The sequence below is a fragment of the Trichosurus vulpecula genome, chromosome 8 (assembly GCF_011100635.1).
Source record: "Trichosurus vulpecula isolate mTriVul1 chromosome 8, mTriVul1.pri, whole genome shotgun sequence".
Taxonomy (NCBI): Eukaryota; Metazoa; Chordata; class Mammalia; order Diprotodontia; family Phalangeridae; genus Trichosurus; species Trichosurus vulpecula.
The window spans coordinates 211,014,537-211,035,906 of NC_050580.1; the positions used below are offsets into that span (position 1 = coordinate 211,014,537).

The 21,370-nt window shown below is 37.6% G+C and overlaps 1 protein-coding gene across 1 annotated transcript in view; it reads left to right on the forward strand.

Annotated features, from left to right (window-relative positions):
- TMEM260 (transmembrane protein 260) overlaps positions 1 to 21,370 on the forward strand; it is a 105,562-nt gene that overhangs the window by 38,341 nt on the left and 45,851 nt on the right. The window lies entirely within an intron of this gene.

Below are 21,370 nucleotides of genomic sequence, written 5' to 3' on the forward strand. Positions count from 1 at the left end.
GCTCCCCAAGATGGCATGCAATCAGATATAGGCTCTACATACACATTCTCGTTAAACATATTTTCACATTAGTCATGTGCAACATTTCTTGAATAAGCCCCTTTCTGTTCTCTGACACTGCCACCACTCTAGTGCAGGCCCTCATTACCCCATGCCTTCATTACTGCAATAGCCTGCTGGTGGGTCTGCCTGCTTCAGATCTCTTCCACTTCAATCCATCCTCCATTTAGCCACTAAAGTGATTTTCCTATAGTACAGGCCCAGTCATATCACCCTGCTACTCAACAAGCTCCAGTAGCTTCCTATTGCTCCTAAGAGCAAATACAAAATGCCTTGTTTGGTATTCAATGCCCTTCATAACCCAGCAGCCTCCTACCTTTTCTGTCTTCTTACACTTTACTTGAACTGGACATTTTCTCTTGGCTCCAGGCATTTTCTTGGGTTCTCCCCCATACCTGGATCATTATTTCTCATCTGCTCTGACTACTGACCTCCCTAGCTTCCTTTAAGGTCCAGCTAAGGGAGTGGAGCCAAGATGGCAGAGACTTGCCTGAGCTCTCCCTAAAACTCCTCCAGACACCTTTAAATAATTCCATAAAACAATTCTTGGCGCAGCAGAACCCACAAAAGGATGATGTGAAATAATTTTCCAGCCAGAGACAACTTAGGTCAGCAGGAAAAGTCTGTTGCCCCTGGATGAGAGTGGAGCACAGTATAGTGCAGGCCACACCAGCGCAGACCCAGCCTCAGCAAACCAGGGGTAGGTCTGGAGAGCCACTGAATCAGCTGGGGTAGTAGCTGCTTCCAGAGCTCTCAGCCCACAGACTATAAGGGGCTCAAACAACTGGTCAGAAGGAGATTACAGGGGTCTCTTTGCTAGCACTGAGGCAGGACTTTGTTGCTTTACCCATACTCAGATCTGGGTGGCAGTCCCAGGATGGGAAGAAGCACTAGCACACCAGAGCTTGCAGCTACAGTAGAGCAGGGACCCTCCTGACAATTCCAAACAAAGAATGTTTGTGGTCACTCACAGACCAGAGAACAGTCCAGGAGAATACTAAACACACCTCTCCTAAGATCATACCACCTTGGAAGAACTGAAAACCTACAAGTCCTTAGAAGTATCTCTGAAAACAGCTGCACAAAACCCCTGAAGCTGGGACAATGCAGCCTTCTGCCCTGGAATCAGAACCTTAATTTAACAAGAATTAAAAGTCAAGAAATAGGCTAGGAAAATGAGCAAACAACAGAAAAAATTCTGACCATAGAAAGTTACTGTGGTGACAAGGAAGAACGAAGCACACACTCAGAAGAAGATAACAAAGTCAAAGCTCCTACATTCAAAGCCTCCAAACACTAATTCATTGTTGGTGGAGCTGTGAGTTGATCTAACAGTTCTGGGGAGCAATTTGGGACTATCCCCAAAGGGCTATAAAAATGTGCATACCCTTTGACCCAGCAATACTACTTCTAGGTCTGTCCCAAGGAGATCATAAAAATGGGAAAAGACCCACATATAGAAAAAATATATATAGCAGCTCTTTTTGTGGTGGCCAAGAACTGGAAATCAAGGGGATGCGCATAAATTGGGGAATGGCTGAACAAGTTCTGGTATATAAATGTAATTGAATATTATTGTGATGTAAGAAATGATGAGCAGGCAGACTTCAGAAAAACCTGGAAAGACTTATATGAACTAATGCTGAGTGAAGTGAGCAGAACCAGGAGAACATTGTACACAGTAACAACCACAGTGTGCGAGGACTGATTTTGATACAGACTTGGTCCTCCTCAGCAATGCAGGGACCTAAAACATTTCGAAAGGACTCATGTTGGAAAATGCCATCCACAGAATGCACGGAGAAGCAGACTCTTTTCTCTTTTTTTTTTTCTCATGGTTTCTCAATTTGTTATAATTGTTCTATGCAACATGACTAAAGTGAAAATGTGTTTAATAGGAATGTATGTGTGGAGCCCATACAGGATTGCATGCTGTCTTGGGGAGGGAGTTGGAGGGAGGAGGAGAAAATTTAAAACTTATGGAAATGAATGTTGAAAACTGAAAATAAATAAAATATATTTTTTAAAAACCTTCAAGAAAAATATGAATTGGTCTCAGGTCACAGAAGAGCTCAAAAAGGATTTTGAAAATCAAGAGAGGTAGAGGAAAGATTGGAAAGAGAGATGAGAGTAATAACACCTTAAAAAAACAGACTAGGCCAAATGGTAAAAGGAGTCCAAAAAGCCAATGAGGAGAACAATGCCTTAAAAAGCAGAATTGGCCAGATGGAAAAAGAGGAACAAAAATTCACTGGAAGAAAGAAAATTCTTTAAAATGTAGAATTGGCCAAATGGAAAAGTAGGTACAAAGGCTCACTGAAGAAAATAATCCCTTAAAAGTTAGAATTGAGCAAATGGAAGCTAATGACTTTATGAGAAATCAAGAAACAACAAAACAAAACCAAAAGAATGAAAAAGTAGAAGACCATGTAAAATAACTCGGAAAAACAACAGACCTGGAAAAGGGGTCCAAGAGAGATAATGTGAAAATTATTGGACTACCTGAAAGCCATGACCGAAAAAAGAGCCTAGACATCATCTTTCAAGAAATTATCAAGGAAAACTGCCTTGGTATTCTAGAACCAGGGGGGTAAAGTGGAAATAGAAAGAATCCACCGATTACCTCCTGAAAGAGATCCCAAGATGAAAACTGCCAGGAATATTATAGCCAAATTTCAGAGCTCCTAGGTCAAAGAGAAAATAATCCAAGGAGCCAGAAAGAAACAATTCAAGTACCATGGAACCACAGTCAAGATAACACAAGATTTATCAGATTCTACATTAAAGCATTAGAGGGCCTGGAATGTGATAATCTGGAGGGCAGAGGAGCAAGTATTACAACGAAGAATCACCTACCCAAGGAAACTGAGTATAATCTTTCAAGGGAAAAAATGGATCTTCAGTGAAATAGAGGACTTTCAGGCAGTCTTCATGAAAAGACTGGAGCTGAATAGAAAGTTTGACTTTCAAATACAAGACTCAAGAGAAGCATAAAAAAGGTAAACAGGAAAGGGAAATGATAAGGTACAGTTAAAGTGCTTTTCTGCGTGAGAAGATATATTATGAAGGCAGAATTTATGATTTCAAAGAGAATCATATATATGTCTGAATGGTTCAGAACCGCAGGATATAAGGAATTCTCTAAGTAGAAGACAGAAGAATTAAAGCATTTATTCAAGCTCTAAAGTAGCAGACCCATGAACCAGTGTCCCCATTTTGATATACTGGTCAAAAGCTTCCAGGCCCAATAAGTCTGTCTCACAAGAGTAACCATGAGGTTACAGAAAAACATGATGGCATTAAACCAAATCATATTTGTGCTTCCCCCCTCTGGTAAGAAGATTACCCACTGGCCTCAAGCCCTTGCTCAGCACTCCCCGGTCCACACGCAGGTCAACCCTGCTACCAGCAGCTCCTGCTTCTTCAGCCCCTTTGGCTTTGGCTTCATCTTCAGCTTCGGCTGTAGCTGTTGCTGTCACTGACCATCTGTTTCAACAATCTGGCTATAGCAGCTGTTGTGGGGGGTGAAAGACCCACAACAACCAGTACCTAGAAAGCTGCCAACATGCTGCAAAAGCACAGGTTCTTTTGATCTGCTTTAGTAAGGAAAGCAATGTTAAGGGGTTGACAAGCTTACTTTAATTCAGCATACAAATACCATTCTCTTAGTTCAGGGGAAAAAACCAGCACCATGAACTTCAGAGCAAAATACAAAGTACAAACATCGACAGACAGACCTTGTCTGATTCAAAGCCCAATACATAGTTACCAGAGTCTAACAAAGTCTCAGCATCCAGGTTACAAGGTGGAGGGCTTCTTAGCTACAGCTGCCCGGAGTCTCTGCATCAACACCATCGCGAGTGAGAGCCCTTAAGAACTTTTTCATTATTTTACCATTAGGCCTAGTCTGTTTTTTTGTAAGGTGTCATCACTCTCATTTCTCTTTCCAATCTTTCCTCTACGTCTCTTACTTGAAAGAGGGCACATGTGAATATGAAAGGGTGATATCTAAAAAAGTAAAATGAAGGTGTGATAGAGCAATGTACTAGGAGAAAGGGAAAGGGAGGAGTAAAATGGGGTAAATTAAAAGTGAATGACTTAGCTATTCTTAGCAATATAATCATCCAAGACTACTCTGAAGGACTTAGAGTGAAAAATAAAGCATAAATTCAAACTCTTCCACAAAAAACACCCAACAGAAATTCCACCTTCTACCTTCCCCAATTCCTCTTAATTCCATTGCCTTTCCTCTGTTGATTATTTTCTATTTATCCTGTATATAGCTTGCTTTGTATATATTTGTTTGCATGTTGACTCCCTTATTAGATTTTGAGCTCCTTGAGGGAAAGGACTGTCTTCTGCCTTTTTTTTTTTTGGTATCCTCAGCAATTAGCGCAGTGATAGGCATATAATAGGCACTTAATAAATGTTTATTGAATGAACTTTACATGTATCACTTTGTTTTGTTCTCACAACAACACTGCGAGGTAGGCGTTACTATCCCCATTTTACACGTGAGGAAACTGAGGCAAACAGTGGTAATAAGTAACTTGGCCAGAGTCCCATAGCTGATGTGTCTGAAGCAGAATTGGAACCCTACTGCCCCACCAAGCTGCTCAAATTACTAAGTTATCCCAATGTTTGCATTTAGCAAAGAATCTTGTGTAATATTGCCAGGTATGTGTGAGACTGTTTGTTGAAAAAGAGCCTATAAGCTTGTCTTTTTCCCAACTGAGCCAAATGCGTATTCGTAAACAAACCATAAGTTGTAGAATCTTGTATTCTTTGTGCTCTTCAGTCAATTCTGTGACTGTAAAGATTTTGTCTGCTGCAGTCATTTGCAAGAGTTTTTTGCTAATTTTTGAAAAAAGTTTTCCTTTCTCATATTCTCATTGATACTTTTGATATACATTATGGATTATTTTCATAAAGATTTCATAAAGTTGCAAAAGTGTCAATAAGAGTTAACAGTTGTTGATGTCTTCTCAATTGCCTTTTTAGGTACCAACTTTATATTCTGATGCTTCATTTTGTTGCCCTGGGCTCTCAAAGTCTGTACCAGTAGAGCACAAGCCCTGGCAGTTTCTACGAGCCAGAAAAGCTTTGATCCCATTGGCAGATTTTATCTACTGCCCAAGGTGGCTCAAATAGGGAGAAATTCATCACCATCAGACTGGTTAGTAGGTGATGAAACTTTTTAATTGTGGCAATCCATGAAACTAAATATGAAATGGTTCCAAATCATGTAATCATAGCCTACTTCTGACTCTCAGGCGACAGTGGCAGAAAAGGAAACGATGTGAAGAAGAATGCAGTTTTTAGACAGTCTGCAAATATTAATATTACTGTTGGTCCTCTAAAGGTGATGCCATTTTCCAGTGATCAGAGAGTAGTCATACTTCAGGAGGAACTTAATCATAACAATTTTGACATTCTTGCTGTAAATGAAGCCAAAAAAGCAAAAGAAAGTTACAGCTGAGTGGAAGGATGACTCACAGGTGTTCCTGAAGGAGGCAAATAAAGGAGTTGGCAGAGATAGTTTTTTGTGTGAACAAAGTCACCAAGAAACAGTTTATATAATGCATACTCATCTAGCCATTTTATATTCATGTAAGTATTTATAAAAAACAAAATTCTGGCTCATGCTTCCAAAATCTGTTACAGAAAATGAGGCAGGAGAAAAATTCTAAAAGAACTCACTAGAACCCTCTAAATTAAATTAACTTATATTTTGATATGGAAGACAGCATGGTATGAACACTTGAATTGGAGTCAGGAAGACCTCAGTTCAAATATTGACTCTTAGTATGATCATAGACAAAATACTTAACCTCACTGGTTCTCAATTTTCTTATTTATAAAATAGATATATTAATGCATGCAACACCTATCTCATAGCATGGTCATGGGGATCGAATCAAATTATCTAAAAAGTACTGCATGAATTTTAAAGAACTATGTAAATATGAACTGTTGTCATTATAATGATTATAATTATTGATAATTATTTTTACCTCAGTGAAAAAATTGGTCTAGAGTATTGGTGGCAAATAGAAATAAGGGCCACTAATTTGAATACTTATGCTGCATATTAATTTAGTTTAAAAATACAATGTTATCCGTGTTCATTGCATTTTTATTTATTTTATAAATATTTCTCAATTACATTTTAGTCTGGTTTGGACCTACTCAAGAATATTGTAGGCTAGGCCACATGCTTGACATCTCTGGCCTAGAGAATAGCCAAAGGGGGAAAAATATGGTAGAAAATATGGTTTAGGAATGATAAAAGAGAAAGTGCTTTTAATCCACACAGAAGTCTTACTTTTATACTGGTATACTTCCTTGAATAAGCATCAGGAAGTGCTAGACATGATGAGTACCAAAAGACTCAATAAAAATGAAATGGTTTTTATTCTAATATATAGGAAATGATTGACTTTGCCACTGTGGGAGTCATTTTCAAATCAGCTCTATCATGTACAATCAGAACATCAACTTGTTAGAGCAAAACCCAACATGGATGCCAAATTAAACATGGCTTAAAAATGATGTAACATGCAACTAAAACAACTATTAGCTGCCCTGTTTTTAACAAACTGTTAATAATGAGAATTTGAAAAAAATTATTAAAAAAGAACAGGCATTAACTCATGTTGCCACTGTTTTCTAAGAAAATATAACTTAGGAAATTTAAATTAGTCATTACAATGAGGAAATCAAAGAGCATGCAAACCACCTGAGCCAGTAAATATGTCATCATTTTACAAAGAAGTGAGATATAGCAACCCCAATTTATAATATTTTTTTTTGTAAAAATGTTACTGAGGAAAATGGTAGAAGATTGAGTAATATTGCTTCACAAAACAACATGAAGCTATGGAGGAGAAAACAGATTTGCAGAAAAGCTATATGAGAAACCAAGTCAGATCATCCAAAGAACATTTAAAGTGAAACTGGAAGAAGGACAAGAAATAGATGAAAATGGAAAAGATATGTCAAGATTTTTAAAATGAATGACTTGTCCATTGACAGTGGAGCCACCACATTCAGACTCTTAAATCACACCCCTCCATGTGTCATTGCAATTGAAATTATACCCCCAGAAATAAATAAATAGAGGAGAAGGGAAGAGCATCAGGGAACACCAAATCTACAAGAAAATGCCATGTAATGGAGGGGATGTAGTTTTGAAGTGTTGAAAGATTAAATCTTAAGATATCTGAAAGGAGAATATTAAACTAGGGTAGGGAATTACAAAAATCTTGTTACTTCTGAAAAAAACCATTATAAAATTATCAGTAGCTGTCAGTTCATATGTCTGCTTATTTTCACATCTCTGTGAAACTTTTAATGAGAATAATTATGCACGTAAAGAGTTCATTCTTTTTAAAAATATGTTTGATTTCCCCCAATTTATTTTTTTTAATTTTTTTATTTAGTTTTAAGCATTGATTTTCACAAGAGTTTGAATTACAAATTTTCTCCCCATTTCTACCCTCCCCCACTCTCCAAGATGGCGTATATTCTGGTTGCCCTGTTCCCCAGTCAGCCCTCCCTTCTGTCCCCTTCTGTCCCTTCCTTTCTTGTAGGACAAGATAAATTTCTATGCCCCATTGCCTGGGTATCTTATTTTCTAGTTGCATGCAAAAACATTTCTATGTTAGTCATTATATACCAGAAGACTCAAAAGAAAAAGAATGAAAGAAAGTGAAAAATAGCATGCTTCAATCTGTATTCAGAAAATATCAGTTCCTTCTTTGGAGGTGGATAGCACGTTTCGCAATGAGTCCCTTGGGATTGTCTTGGATCATTGTATTGCTGAGAATAGCCACAGTTCTTCATTGTATGATATCGCTGTTACGGTGTACAACATTCTCCTCATTCTGTTCACTTCACTTTGCATTAGTTCATGTAAGTCTTTCCAGGTTTTTCAAAAGTCATCCTGCCTGTCATTTCTTATAACACAATAATATTCCATCACAGTCATATAACACAACTTGTTTGACCACTCCCCAGTTGATGGGCATCTGCTCGATTTCCAATTATTAGCCACTACAAAGAGGTGCTATAAATATTTTTGTACAAATAATTTTCCTTTGTTTTTAATATTTTGGGGATATACACCTAGCAGTGGTGTTGCTGGATCAAAGGGTATGCACAGTTTTATAGCCTTTTGGGCATAGTTTCTAATTGCTCTCCAGAATGGCTGGATCAGTTCCCAGCAAAGAGGCCATTCTTAATGAATGTATGAAAAAGGGTCAGGTAATCTTTAACCAATAATACTTGAGAGCAGACTACCTCTTTACAATTCCACAATTAACTGAAAGGTATAAAGAATGTAACCTATCATCTTTATTGATATTTGTTGAATATTCAAAAGCTCCCAGAAGATTCAAAGATATCTAACAACATGTTTTCATTGAATATTCAAATCATACAAGATTCCTGGAAAAATTACAACAGAAATAACCTTGCCGAATGACCATATGACCGCAATCATGTTCACCAAAGTTTGCTTCTTTCCTAAAGGATATCCAAATGCAAATGGAAGAGAAAGGGGGTTTGTGGTTGCTCCTTTTTGTGAATGACATTATGCTAATTGCATTAAACCTTAAAATATTTCAAAGGTTCCTAAATGAGAACAATAAATTCTCAACTGTTGAATCTCATTATCCACATGGATAAGTTGCTAAAGAATATCTCACATCTCTACCAGGACATGTAATAAAGTGTACGACCCATAGAACTGGTCCATTGGCACATCTATTTTGGATAGACATTGAACTCTTCCCAGAATAGAATAGAGTAGGATGTATTGCAATCATGAAGTTGTGTAGTACTTTTAGGAGCAGCTAGGTGGTGCAATAGATTGCCTGGCATGGAGTCAGAAACTCAAATCTGGCCTCAGATATTTAGTATTTGTGTGACCCTGAGTAAGTCACTGAACTTTGCCTCATTTCTGCATCTGTAAAATGAGCTGAAGAAGGATATGGCAAAGCGCTCTAGTATCTTTGCCAAGAAAACTCCAAGTGGGATCACAAAGAGTCAGACATGACTGAAACGACTGGACAACAATAAATGATGCTTTTCCTAACCCATAGCATCTCCCTGAATCAAAGGCCCATGTTTTATTTTATTTAAATTTTTTTTTTAGTTTGCAACACTTAGTTCCACAAGTTTTTGAGTTTCAAATTTTCTCTCTCTCCCTCTCCTCTCCCCTCCCCGCCAAGACAGCATGTAATCCCATCTAGGTTCTACATATACCTTCACGTTAAACTTATTTACACAATAGTCAAGTCATAAAGAAGAATTATAACCAATGGAACCATGAAATCATGAATCATGAAAAAGAAGTAACAAAACCAAAAAAAAGGGGGAAAAAAAGGAGAGCAAATAGTTTGCCTCAATCTGCATTCAGTCTCTGTAATTCTTTCTCTGGATGTGCATAACTTTTTCCATCATGAGTCTCTTGGAGCTTTCTATGAACCTTGTATTGATGAGAAAAGCCAAGTCCTTACAGATGCCATGTGTCTATAATCGTGTATAATGTTTTCCTGGTTCTGCTCCCCTCACTCAGCATCAGTTCATACAAGTCTTTCCAGGTTATAATGAAGTCTTTCTGTTCCTCATTTCTTATAGCACAATAGTATTCCATTACATTCATGTACCACAACTTGTTTAGCCATTCCCTAAGTGATGGGCATTCCCTTCATTTCCAATTCTTTGCTACCACAGAAAGAGCTGCTATAAATATTTTTGCACCTACAGGTCTCTTTCCCACTTGTGTGATCTCTTTGGGAAACAGCCCTAGAAGTGGTATTGCTGGGTCAAAGGGTATGCACATTTTTATAGCCCTTTGGGCATAGTTCCAAATTGCTCTCTAGAATGGCTGGATAAGTTCTACAACACCAGCAACAATGTTACAGTGTTCCTGTTTTCCCACATCTGCTCTGGCATTTATGATCATCCTGTTTTGTTATGTTAATGAATCTAACAGGAGAGATGTGGTGCCTAAGAGTTGTTTTGATTTGCATTTCTCTAATCAGTAGTGATTTAGAGCATTTTTTTCATATGACTGTAGATATCTTTAATTTCTTCCTCTGAAAACTACCTGTCTATGTCCTTTGGCCATTTATCAATTGCGGAATGACTTGTATTCCTATAAATTTGACTCAGTTTCCTGTATATTTTAGAGTTGAGGAAAGGCCCATATTTTAAATACCAATATTCTTTCAATGAAGTTTTATGGCTGCAAAGTATACCACAGTCTCTAGAGCATCAGTTTTTAACCTGAGGTCTGTGAAGTTTTTTTTTTAATGTTTTGATAGCTATTTCAATATAATTTGTTTCCTTTGCAATCCTCTGTATTTTATTCCATCAGAAAGTAGTATTCTGAGAAGGGGTCCTTAGGTTTCATCAGAGTGCCAGAGGTCTGTGACACAAAATGGTTAAGAGAGAATTAAAAATAGCAGGTTACCCAAAGAGCAATCACCAGTTACCCAAATGAGTAGCCTACAGCATATTGACAATGAAGAACTACTTCTTCAGAAAAAGAGTTAAAAAAAATCTGAGGAATAGAAGAATAGAAAGGTGAAATGTAATCACGTAGCAAAAGCAAGTGTAACAATTGGGTAGTCCTTGGGCTCCATTGGTACGCATATAACATCCAGAGACGTAGAGGAAAACCCACCAGCATATTGGATGGACTTTCCTGTAGAGGGTTTATAGACATGGCAGCCAAAAGCAGCCCAGGATGTGAAATCACAGCAGGTGGTGATCTGTATCCTTAGAGGGAGTATCCAGATTGATAAGATCACATATCCATTGTAGTATAGAAGCAAAACCTTGTCCCATTTTTTTTTTACCCTTGATGTAATGGAGTAGGTGGTGTTTATCCTTCCTTAAGCCACCTTGTAAAGCCATTACTGCTTTCAGAAATGGATTTCCTTAGCATATACTTTGTCTGGTTCAGTTGTGCTTCCCAACTTTGCTGCTTAAGCATATTTTTTAATAATTTATTTTTAATTTTCAACATTCACTTCAATAAGGTTTAAATTTTCTCTGCCTACCTCCTCTCCCCCTCCCCAAGATGGCATGCAATCTGATATTGGCTATACATATGTAATCTTATTAAACATATTTTCACATTAGTCATGGTGTATAGAAGAATTAGAACTAATGGGAGGAACCATGAGAAAGAAACAAAACAAAACAAAAAAGAGCTAATAGTATGCTTCAATCTGCATTCAGATCCATATTTCTTTCTCTGGATGTGGATGGCATTTTCCAACATGAGTCTTTTGGGAATGTTTTAGGTCCTTGCATTGCTGAGAAGAGCTAAGTCTATCAAAGTCAGTCATCGCACAATGTGGCTATTACTGTGTATAATGTTCTCCTGGTTCTGCTCACTTCACTCAGCATCGGTTCATATAAATCTTTACAGGTTTTTCTGTAGTCTGTGTGCTCATCATTTCTTATAGCCCGATAGTATTCCATTACATTCATATACCAGAACTTGTTCAGCCATTCCCCAGTTTATGGGCATCCACTTGATTTCCAGGTCTTGGCCACTACAAGAAGAGCTGCTATACATATTTTTGTACATGTGGATCATTTTCCCATTTTTATGATCTCTTTGGGATACAGACCTAGAAGTAGTATTGTTGGGTCAAAGGGTATGTACATTTTATAGTGCTTTGGGCATAGTTCTAAATTGCTCTCTGGAATGATTGGATCAGTTCACAACTCTATCAACAATGAATTAGTGTTTCTATTTTCCCACATCTTCTCCAGCATTTGTAATTTTCTTATTTTGTCATGTTAGTCTGATAGGTATGATGTGCTACCTTTGATTTGCATTTCTCTAATAAATAGTAGTTTAGAACATTTTTTATATGACCATAGATTTAATTTCCTCTGAAAACTGCCTGTTCATATCCTTTGACAATCAGTCAGTTGGGGAATGACTTGTATTCTTATAAATTTGACTCAGTTGCCTGTATATTTTAGAAATGAGGCTTTTATCAGAGACACTGGTTGCAAAAATTCTTTCCCAGTTTTCTGCTTCCCTCCTAAACTGAGTTGCATTGGCTTTGTTTGTGCAAAAACTTTTGCAAATTGATGTAACCAAATTATCCATTTTGCATTTCATAATGTTTTCTGTCTCTTGTTTAGTCATAAATTCCTCCATTCTCCATAGATCTGACAGGGAAACTATTCCTTGCTTTCCTAATTTGTTTGTAGTATCAGCCTTTATATCTAAATTGTGTACCCATTTTGGCTTTATTTTGGTATATGGTGTAAGATGCTGCTCTGTGGGGCAGAGCAAAGATAGCGGCTGGAAAGCAGGGCTTGCTTAAGCTCTCCCCCAGGTCCCCCCAAACACCTGTAAAAAATGGCTCTGAGAAAATTCTAGAGCTGTGGAACCCATGAAATAGCAGAGGGAAGCAGCACTGCAGCCCAGGACAGCCTGGATAGTCACTGGAAGGGTCTGTCACATGGAGCTGGGAGTGGAGAAGAGTACAGACCAGCATGGACTGCACCAGGACCAACCAGACCGGGAGCCGGGCAGAACAGGCTATAGCACCCTGAATCAGTGAGCTGTGGCAGTTACCAGACTTCTCAACCCACAAATGCCAAAAGACAACAGAGCAGGTTAGTGGAAAACTGCTAGATTGGGGTGAGAGGAGTGCACAATCGGCCTCAATCCAGGGGCAGCGGAGGTGAGGCAGCTCTGAGGCTGCTTCCAAAGCTCCAGCTGTTGTTGCTTCCGGCCTCAGGACCACCCTGTGGGAAGAATTAAGAGCAGGAGTGCAGAGCCTCCTTGGATCTGGGTCGCGGTACTGGTTGGTGGTTCTTGGGGCAGGAGGAGCACTGGTGTGGCAGAACTTGCTTTGTAGAAGTAGCTCTGAAAACAGCAGCACAGCCCCTAAAGCCTAGGACAAAGCACTCTCTACTCTACAAGCAGTCATACCCTGACAAAAAGCTCAATGGTCAAGTAGTTGGCTGGGAACATGAACAGGCAGCAAAAATGGGCTCAGATCCAGACTCAGACTTTAGAATCATTTTTTGGTGACAAAGAAGATCAAAACATACACCCAGAAGAAGTCAACAAAGTTAAAGAGCTTACATCAAAAGTCTCCAAGAAAAATATGAATTGGTCTCAGGCCATGGAAGAGCTCAAAAAGGATTTGGAAAAGCAGGTAAGAGAAGTAGAGGAAAAATTGGGAAGAGAAATGAGAGTGATGCAAGAAAATCATGAAAAATAAGTCAATGACTTGCTAAAGGAGACCCAAAAAATACTGAAGAAAATAACACCTTAAAAATAGACTAACTCAAATGGCAAAAGAGCTCTAAAAAGCCAATGAGGAGAAGAATGCTTTGAAAGGCAGAATTAGCCAAATGGAAAAGGAGGTCCAAAAGACCATTGAAGAAAATACCACCTTAAAAATTATACTGGTGCAAGTAGAAGCTAGTGACTTTATGAGAAATCAAGATATTATAAAACAGAACCAAAGGAATGAAAAAGTGGAAGACAGTGTGAAATATTTCATTGGAAAAACCACTGACCTGGAGGATAGGTCCAGGAGAGAGAATTTAAAAATTATTGGACTACCTGAAAGCCATGATCAAAAAAGCCTAGACATCATCTTTCAAGAAATTATCAAGGAGAACTGTGCTGATATTCTAGAGCCAGAGTGTAAAATAGAAATTGAAAGAATCCATTGATAGCCTCCTGAAAAAAATCCTCAAAAATCTCCTAGAAATGTTGTCTCCAAATTTCAGAGCCCCCAGATCAAGGAGAAAATACTGTAAGCAGCCAGAAAGAAACAATTTGAGTATCGCGGAAACACAATCAGGATAATACAAAATCTAGCAGTTTCTACATTAAGGGATGGAAGAGCTTGGAATATGATATTCTGGAGGTCAATGGAGCTAGGATTAAAACCAAGAATCACCTACCCAGCAAAACTGAGTATCATGCTCCAAGGCAAAATATGGATTTTCAATAAACTAGAGGACTTTCAAGCTTTCTCAGTGAAAAGACCAGAACTGAATAGAAAATTTGACTTTCAAATACAAGAATCAAGAGAAGCATGGAAGGTAAACAAGAAAGAGAAATCATAACGGACTTACTAAAGTTGAACTGTTTTGTTTACATTCGTAGTTGGAAAAATGATGTGTGTAATTCATGAGACCTTTCTCAGTATTAGGGTAGTTGAAGGGAACATACATATATACAGACAGAGGGCACAGGGTGAGTTGAATATGAAGGGATGATATCTAAAAAGATAAAATCAAATTAAGGGATGAGAGAGGAATATATTAAAAGAGGGAGAAAGGGAGAGATAGAATGGGGTAAAGTATGTCACATAAAAGTGGCAAGAAAAAGCAGTTCTATTGGAAGGGAGGAGGGGGCAGGTAAGAGGTAAGGAGGGAATCTTGTTCTCATCGGATTTGACTTGAGGAGGGAATAACATACACACTCAATTGGGTATCTTATCCCACAGGAAAGTAGGGGGAAGAGGATAAAAAGGGGGACAATAGAAGAGAGGGGAGATCTGGGGAGAAGGTAATCAGAAGCAAACACTTTTGAAAAGGGACAGGGTCAAGGGAGAAAATTGAATAACGGGACAGGAGAGAATGGAGTGAAATATAGTTAGTTTTTCACAACATGAGTATTGTGGAAGTGTTTTACATAATGACACATGTGTGGCCTATGTTGAATAGCTTGCCTTCTTAGGGAGGGTGGGTGGGGAGGGAAGAAGGGAGAGAATTTGGACCTCTAAAGTTTTAAAAGCAGATGCTCAAAAAAAAGTTGTTTTTGCATGCAACTGGGAAATAAGATGTGCGGGCAATGGGGCATAGAAATCTATCTTGGCTTACAAGAAAGCAATGGGAAAGGGGATGGGGGGAGTGGGGTGACCGGAGGGAGGGCTGACTGGGGAACGGTGCAATTAGAATATATGCCATCTTGAAGTGGGGGGGGAGGGTAGAAATGGGGAGAAATTTTGTAGCTCAAAATCTTGTGGAAATCAATGCCGAAAACTAAAAAATATTAAATAATAAAATATGGAATTAAAAGAAAAAACGACGTTTGTCCACGCCCAGTTTCTGCTGTACTGTTTTCCAGTTTTTCCAGTATTTTTTGTCAAAGCGTAAGTTCTTACCGCAGAAGCTGGGGTCTTTGGGTTTATCAAACAGTAGATTACTATCATCATTGACTACTGTGTATTTTTGGTACCTAAGCTGTTCTGCTGATCCACCACTCTATTTCTTAGCCAGTACCAAGTAGTTTTGATGATTGCTGTTAAGCATCTTTTCTTCATCCTAATCAGGAACTGATGTTTTGCAGTCCAAATTTGGTGATTCCATTCTAAATTGTCAGAGATATAATGATAAATATGCTCTGTTTTCTAACTTATTGTTGTTCCTTGTCAGATTTGTGTATTAATTTTCTTGGGATGATATGGCTTAATTTGAATCTCTTGCCCTGATTTCTGTACTTATTTGTTATACTTGTACTATTTTTTTTTTGGTGGCTGCATAAAGAAAATCTGTAATCTGACATTGATGGTAATTTTTACAAATAGGTTTGTATTCTAAACCAGTATTGCCTTTGGTTGTCATATTTTTCTTCTTGGCATGGAGATCTAGGCTCTTTAAATCTTTTTTTTTGGTAGGGAATTGTGATAATCAAAATTAATGTAGTTAGTTATCTTTTTCCATTTCCCTTTCTTCAGCAGTGATGATTTAGTTGAATGGATTTGGTTGAAGCTATTAACACTGTGTGCTTTGTCTCCTTGTCTCTGTCTATTTTTTTTTTCTGATTTGATATTGATTTTAACCTTTACCATAACTGGCCAACAGCCTTATTGTACAGAGCTGTTTTGGAAAGGACTACTGCTTCAGTCACTAGTCATTTTCTAACTAATATATAGTCATTTCATTTTTTGATATTTGCTATTTGTTGATTTGGTTTGTAGGGCCTTGCCAAATTCTTCATAGGACTTTCTACCTCTTTGTTCTCTATAGTAGATGTTATTGTGTAAGTTGAAGTTATCTTTATGGAAATCTCTTCGGTTATACTTATCATGAGCACTAAAAGATTCTCCCATTAAAATATAAGCCTTTCGTGAGTAGGGGTAGCTTCATTCTTAATTTTTTCAAGTAACAGTATTTTTTTAAATTAAGATTTTTTATTTTTAGTTTACAACGCTCAGTTGTGCATGTTTTTGAATTCCATATTTTCTTCCCCTTCCTCCCCTTCCCCTTCCCCCCCAATTCGGCCTGGAATGCAATATATCTTCTACATATACCTTCACATTAAACTTGTTTACACAGTAGTCAAGTTGTAAAGAAGAATTATAACTAATGGAAGGAATCATGAGAAAGAAGAAACAAAAGCAAAAAAAAAATAAAAAAGAGAGACCAAATACTTTCCCTTCATCTGCATTCAGAATCCATAGTTCTTTCTCTGGATGTAGATAGCTCTTCCCATCATGAGTGCTTTGGAGTTGTATTTGAACCTTGTATCGCTGAGAAGAGCCAAGTCTATCAAAGTTAGTCATCACAGAATCAATAAATCTGTGGTTGTATAAAATGTTCTCCTGGTTCTGCTCCTCTCATTCAGCATCATATGATATAGGTCTTTCCAGGTTATTATGAAGTCAGTATTTCCCCTTTTCTTATAGCACAATAGTAGTCCATTATATTCATGTACCACAACTTGTTTAGCCATTCCCCAAGTGATGGGCATTCCCTTCATCTCCAATTCTTTACTACCACAAAAAGAGCTGCTATGAATATTTTTGTACCTACAGGTCCCTTTCCCACTTTGTGTGATCTCTTTGGGATACAGCCCTAGAAGTGATATTGCTGGGTCAAAGGGTATGCACATTTTTATAGCCCTTTGGGCATAGTTCCAAATTGCTGTCCAGAATGGCTGGATCAGTTCCACAACTCCACCATCAGTGTAACAGTGTTCCTATTTTCCCACATCCTCTCCAGCATTTATGATTTTCCTGTTTTGTTATTTTAGCCAATCGGACAGGAGAGATGTGGTACCTAAGAGTTGTTTTCATTTGCATTTCTCTAATCAATAGTGATTTAGAGCGTTTTTTCTTATGACTATACATATCTTTAATTTCTTCCTCTGAAAATTGCCTGTTCATATCCTTTGACCATTTATCAATTGGGGAATGACTTGTATTCCTATAAATTTGACTCAATTGAGGATCTTATATTTTGTACTAGTGGCAATAGGTTGCCACCGAAGATTTTTGAGTAGGGAAACAATGTGGTTAGATCACCAGTTTAGGAAAATTTTTTGGTAGCTTTGTGTAGGATAGAGTGAAAAATGGAGAAACTGGAAGCAGAGACGCCAATTAGGTTTATAGTCCCCACAATGGGGACCATGGTTCAAGGTAGGGGTAGGGGAAGAGAGAACAGCATGACCTCAAAAGGGCTATGGAATGACCCTCATATGGTGTGTGATCAGAGGGTCAAAAGATGGTTCATATCCCATTCTGCCGTAATAGCTAATCATGAGGTTGTCTCCTGTACTTATATTACATACCTGTTACCCACTACACTACCAACATTCTCCTGCGCCACCATGAGCAGCTATCTGAGCTGCTGGGTGTTCACCCTATAGTATGCTTATGCTCAAACCTCAACCTAGGCATCTATAGCAGCAACTACATGGATATCATTGAAAAAATGTTTTCTCCTAATATACTCACCCCCTGTCCCCAAGATCACACTATCTGCCCTACATTATAGGGTTGGGTGGGACAGAACAAATTGTGTAGAATGGTTTGCAATCTGTATCATAGATCTCATTAAATTATTTCCCCCTTCAAACCCATCCTTCTTCCAAACTTCCTTATTTCTATTGAAAACATCATCATTTTTAAAGTTCCCCAAGTTCACAATCCTATTATCATACTCAATCCTCACTTTCATTTTCCCTACAGTCAAGCAGTTTGCCAAATATTGTCATGTTCCCACCTACATCTTTTTCATTTGTCCACTTCTTTCTACTCATACAACCATGATTGCAGTTCAGACTCTCATTCTCTGGTCTATTAAAATAATTTCTTAATTGGTTTTCCTGCCTGAAGTCTCTCCCCACTTCAATTCATTTTTCACATACCTACCAAAGTGGTTTTCTTAGGGCGGATCTGACTATGTTATTCTTCTACTCAGTGAAACTCCAATGGCTTGCTATTGACTCTACGATCAAAATATAAAATTTCCTGTTTGACGTTTAAAGCTCTTGACAACCTGAACCCAACCTACATTTCCGACTTTATTAGTATCCTTCTGTATAGTTCTGTAGTCCAGCCAAACTGGCCTGCTTGTTCTTCCTCACACATACAAAAACACAACTAAAATATTGAGATATGAATAAGAAATTTAGGCATGGTACTATCCATTAAGCAGAATCATATAAAGAAGGAATGGATTTATTTATATTGAAAACTTATTGAGTTGAAATCAGATAATAAAAATCTTTAAAACCGAAATTCACACATTTCACTAGCTACATTGGTCAAATTAATTGCATAATTAATTACTAACAAACAATTATTATTTACAAATCTATTCTGTCCCCCATGATATACATGGAAAATTTTCTAAAGTACTGAAACATTTTATGACATTGCTTTCAAGAGCAAAATTGTTTTTGTAATGTAAGTAAATAAAAATATTTTTAAGAATATTGTTTATTTCATCTAATCCTCTTAATGTCCATTTTACACAGTTTATAATGTATGTAATATAACAATAGTACATGTATATAATTTACTAATAAATTTATTTTTGTTGGATGTGCTAAGACTTTTGTATTGATAAAGGTGTTTGAACAAAAAAATTTGGAGACCATTGAAGTATACCTTTGTTCAGCCAAGAATTCGATAGTTCAAATATAAACTAGGGTAGGTCTCATATGAGATATATTCTAGAGGAAGAATTGTTAGGATTAAGCCACATATATAAGGATATTGAGGGTAAAGGCGATGACAAAGATTTGGGGAAGACTTCAAGGTGGTGAAACTTTTATAATTGGTTAGATATTGGTGTCCTTAGTAGAAATAGAGAATTTGGAGGAGATAAAGGTTTTTGGGGAGAATATAATAAATTCTATTTTGAACATATTGAGATTGATTTGGGCACTCTATACCAAATCATTTTGTGACAATTATTTTTGAGGGTAAGAGCCTTATCATTTTTTCATTTTTGTATCCTTGACACAAGGCCTCCATGTAATAGATGCTAGTTCATGATTAATTGATGGTTGAAAGTATGAACACCTTTCTCAGAAGGAATTCAAAGTAACAGTCCTGTGATTTCATGGCAGTTACAGAATCAAGTCAAAATCAGCTGTGGACCCCGCAGTGGAGGAAGAATACGGCTCCTGAAAAGGAATAGCTTTTGGTGGAGGAGGAAGGAATTTCTTTTGCCTTTTCTCCCCACTATCTCCATCATGTCATCCAGCACCAGAGTTACTTAGCCAGGAGACACCTCATCCAGTAATTGGATTGTCAATTCCAGAGAGATTAAGATCATTTGAAGGTATAGAAACACATGCTTTATGTGCTCAGATATGAATATGCTCAGATACAGAGATGCAGTCATTCAAGGCTAGATTATGCTTCAAGTAATATGACCTCTGGCATCAGAGAAGAAATCTGGCTATTAACTTTCAAGAGACACCGTACCTTGTGAAGAAGACTCTGGGATCCCAGCTGAACAATCCACTCAGTACAGATGCTACACCTAGGGGGAAATCTTTGAGGACTCCATGGGAAAGAAAGGACTCAGCAGTAGCAGAGTTGTGAGTTGCCTTGGCGAAATGTGTTCTTTATATGTGTGCCTCATGACATGATACTCTTAAGTTTGTGCCTACTCTTCCCATGGATACTGTGTGTATTTGTGGCAGAGTATATTTCAGTTTTATGGGAAAATGTTTTGTAGTCACTGTAGTTACTGTACCACTTTAATAAATGCCTTTTATGAGGTAACGTGTCTACTGGGTGATTATTAATAGAAAACACACTAATGGGTGTTTGGGAACTATAGTTTTATAAGTAGCTAATCAAAGGATACCCTGGAACCTGGGAGTAGCATCCACCTCTGCAAACCCAACTCATAAGTGTGGGTGCAGGTTAGGGGAATATCACAGAAGTATTACATTAGTATTTGAAAGGACCTCATTTGCCATTTAGACCAACATAAACATGAAAAATAATCCGCTTTACAATATAACCAAAAAGTGATTACCCAGCCATTGCTTGACAACCTCCAATGAAGTCCCAAGGCAGCCCATTTAATTTTTAGATAGCTCTGTTAGAAAGTTTTTCTTCCATCAAGCCTAAATTTGTCTCTTGGCAGCTTATACCCTTAACTCCTAGTTCTGCCCTCTGGGGCTAAATAGAGCAAGTCTAATCCCTCTTCCACATGACAACCTTTCAAATGCTTGAAGACAGCTATCATGTCCCCCTGGAGTCTTTTCCAGGCTAAATATCCATATTTCCTTGAACCAGTCTTCACATAGTGGGCTGTTTCATGTCATAAATCAGAATAATGATCTCATTTCATATACGTCTATTAGTATTCCCAAAATTATTCACTACAATCCAGATTTGTTCTTGGATTGAAGCATATAGATCCTCTTTAACACTTGGGAATCTTCTTTTTGCGGCCAAGAGCAAAATTTGATTCTTTTTGTTTTTTAAAATTCACAGTTCTTTCCTTTTCTTAACATTATAGTTTACTTTCAAGTAGACAAGTCTTATCTTGAGAAAGAACATTCATGGATTAAAATCTTTGTCCCCAAGTTTTCTATCTCGAAATGGCATTAGCCATACTTCCCATCTAGATTTAAATATTTATCTGGAAACTAGAGTTAATGTTCGTAATTTTGTTTTGCCATTTTCATCACATTTTCCATTTAACACATTTCACCCTCATTCCTCTTGTTAAACAAAGCAAGAAAGATGATAGGTTTGTTTCCTACATCTCTATCCATTATCTTATCAGGGTTTCTAAAATGACTCAAGCACCAGAGATTTCTAGTCTGTTTGATAAATAAAGCCCATTCTCTCCATCATATACTTAGCCATATGTCTTCCCTTTGCTACACAGTAGACTAATATATGACTGTTCTAATTAAAATCTGGTGGAAGAAAATGATTACAAGAAGTAATGTATTAACCATATAATGTTTTGGAATGGTAGTGGGTGACTGTCATAATTTCTGCTTCTACAGTATATGAAAATGGCAAATAAAGTAGGGTTT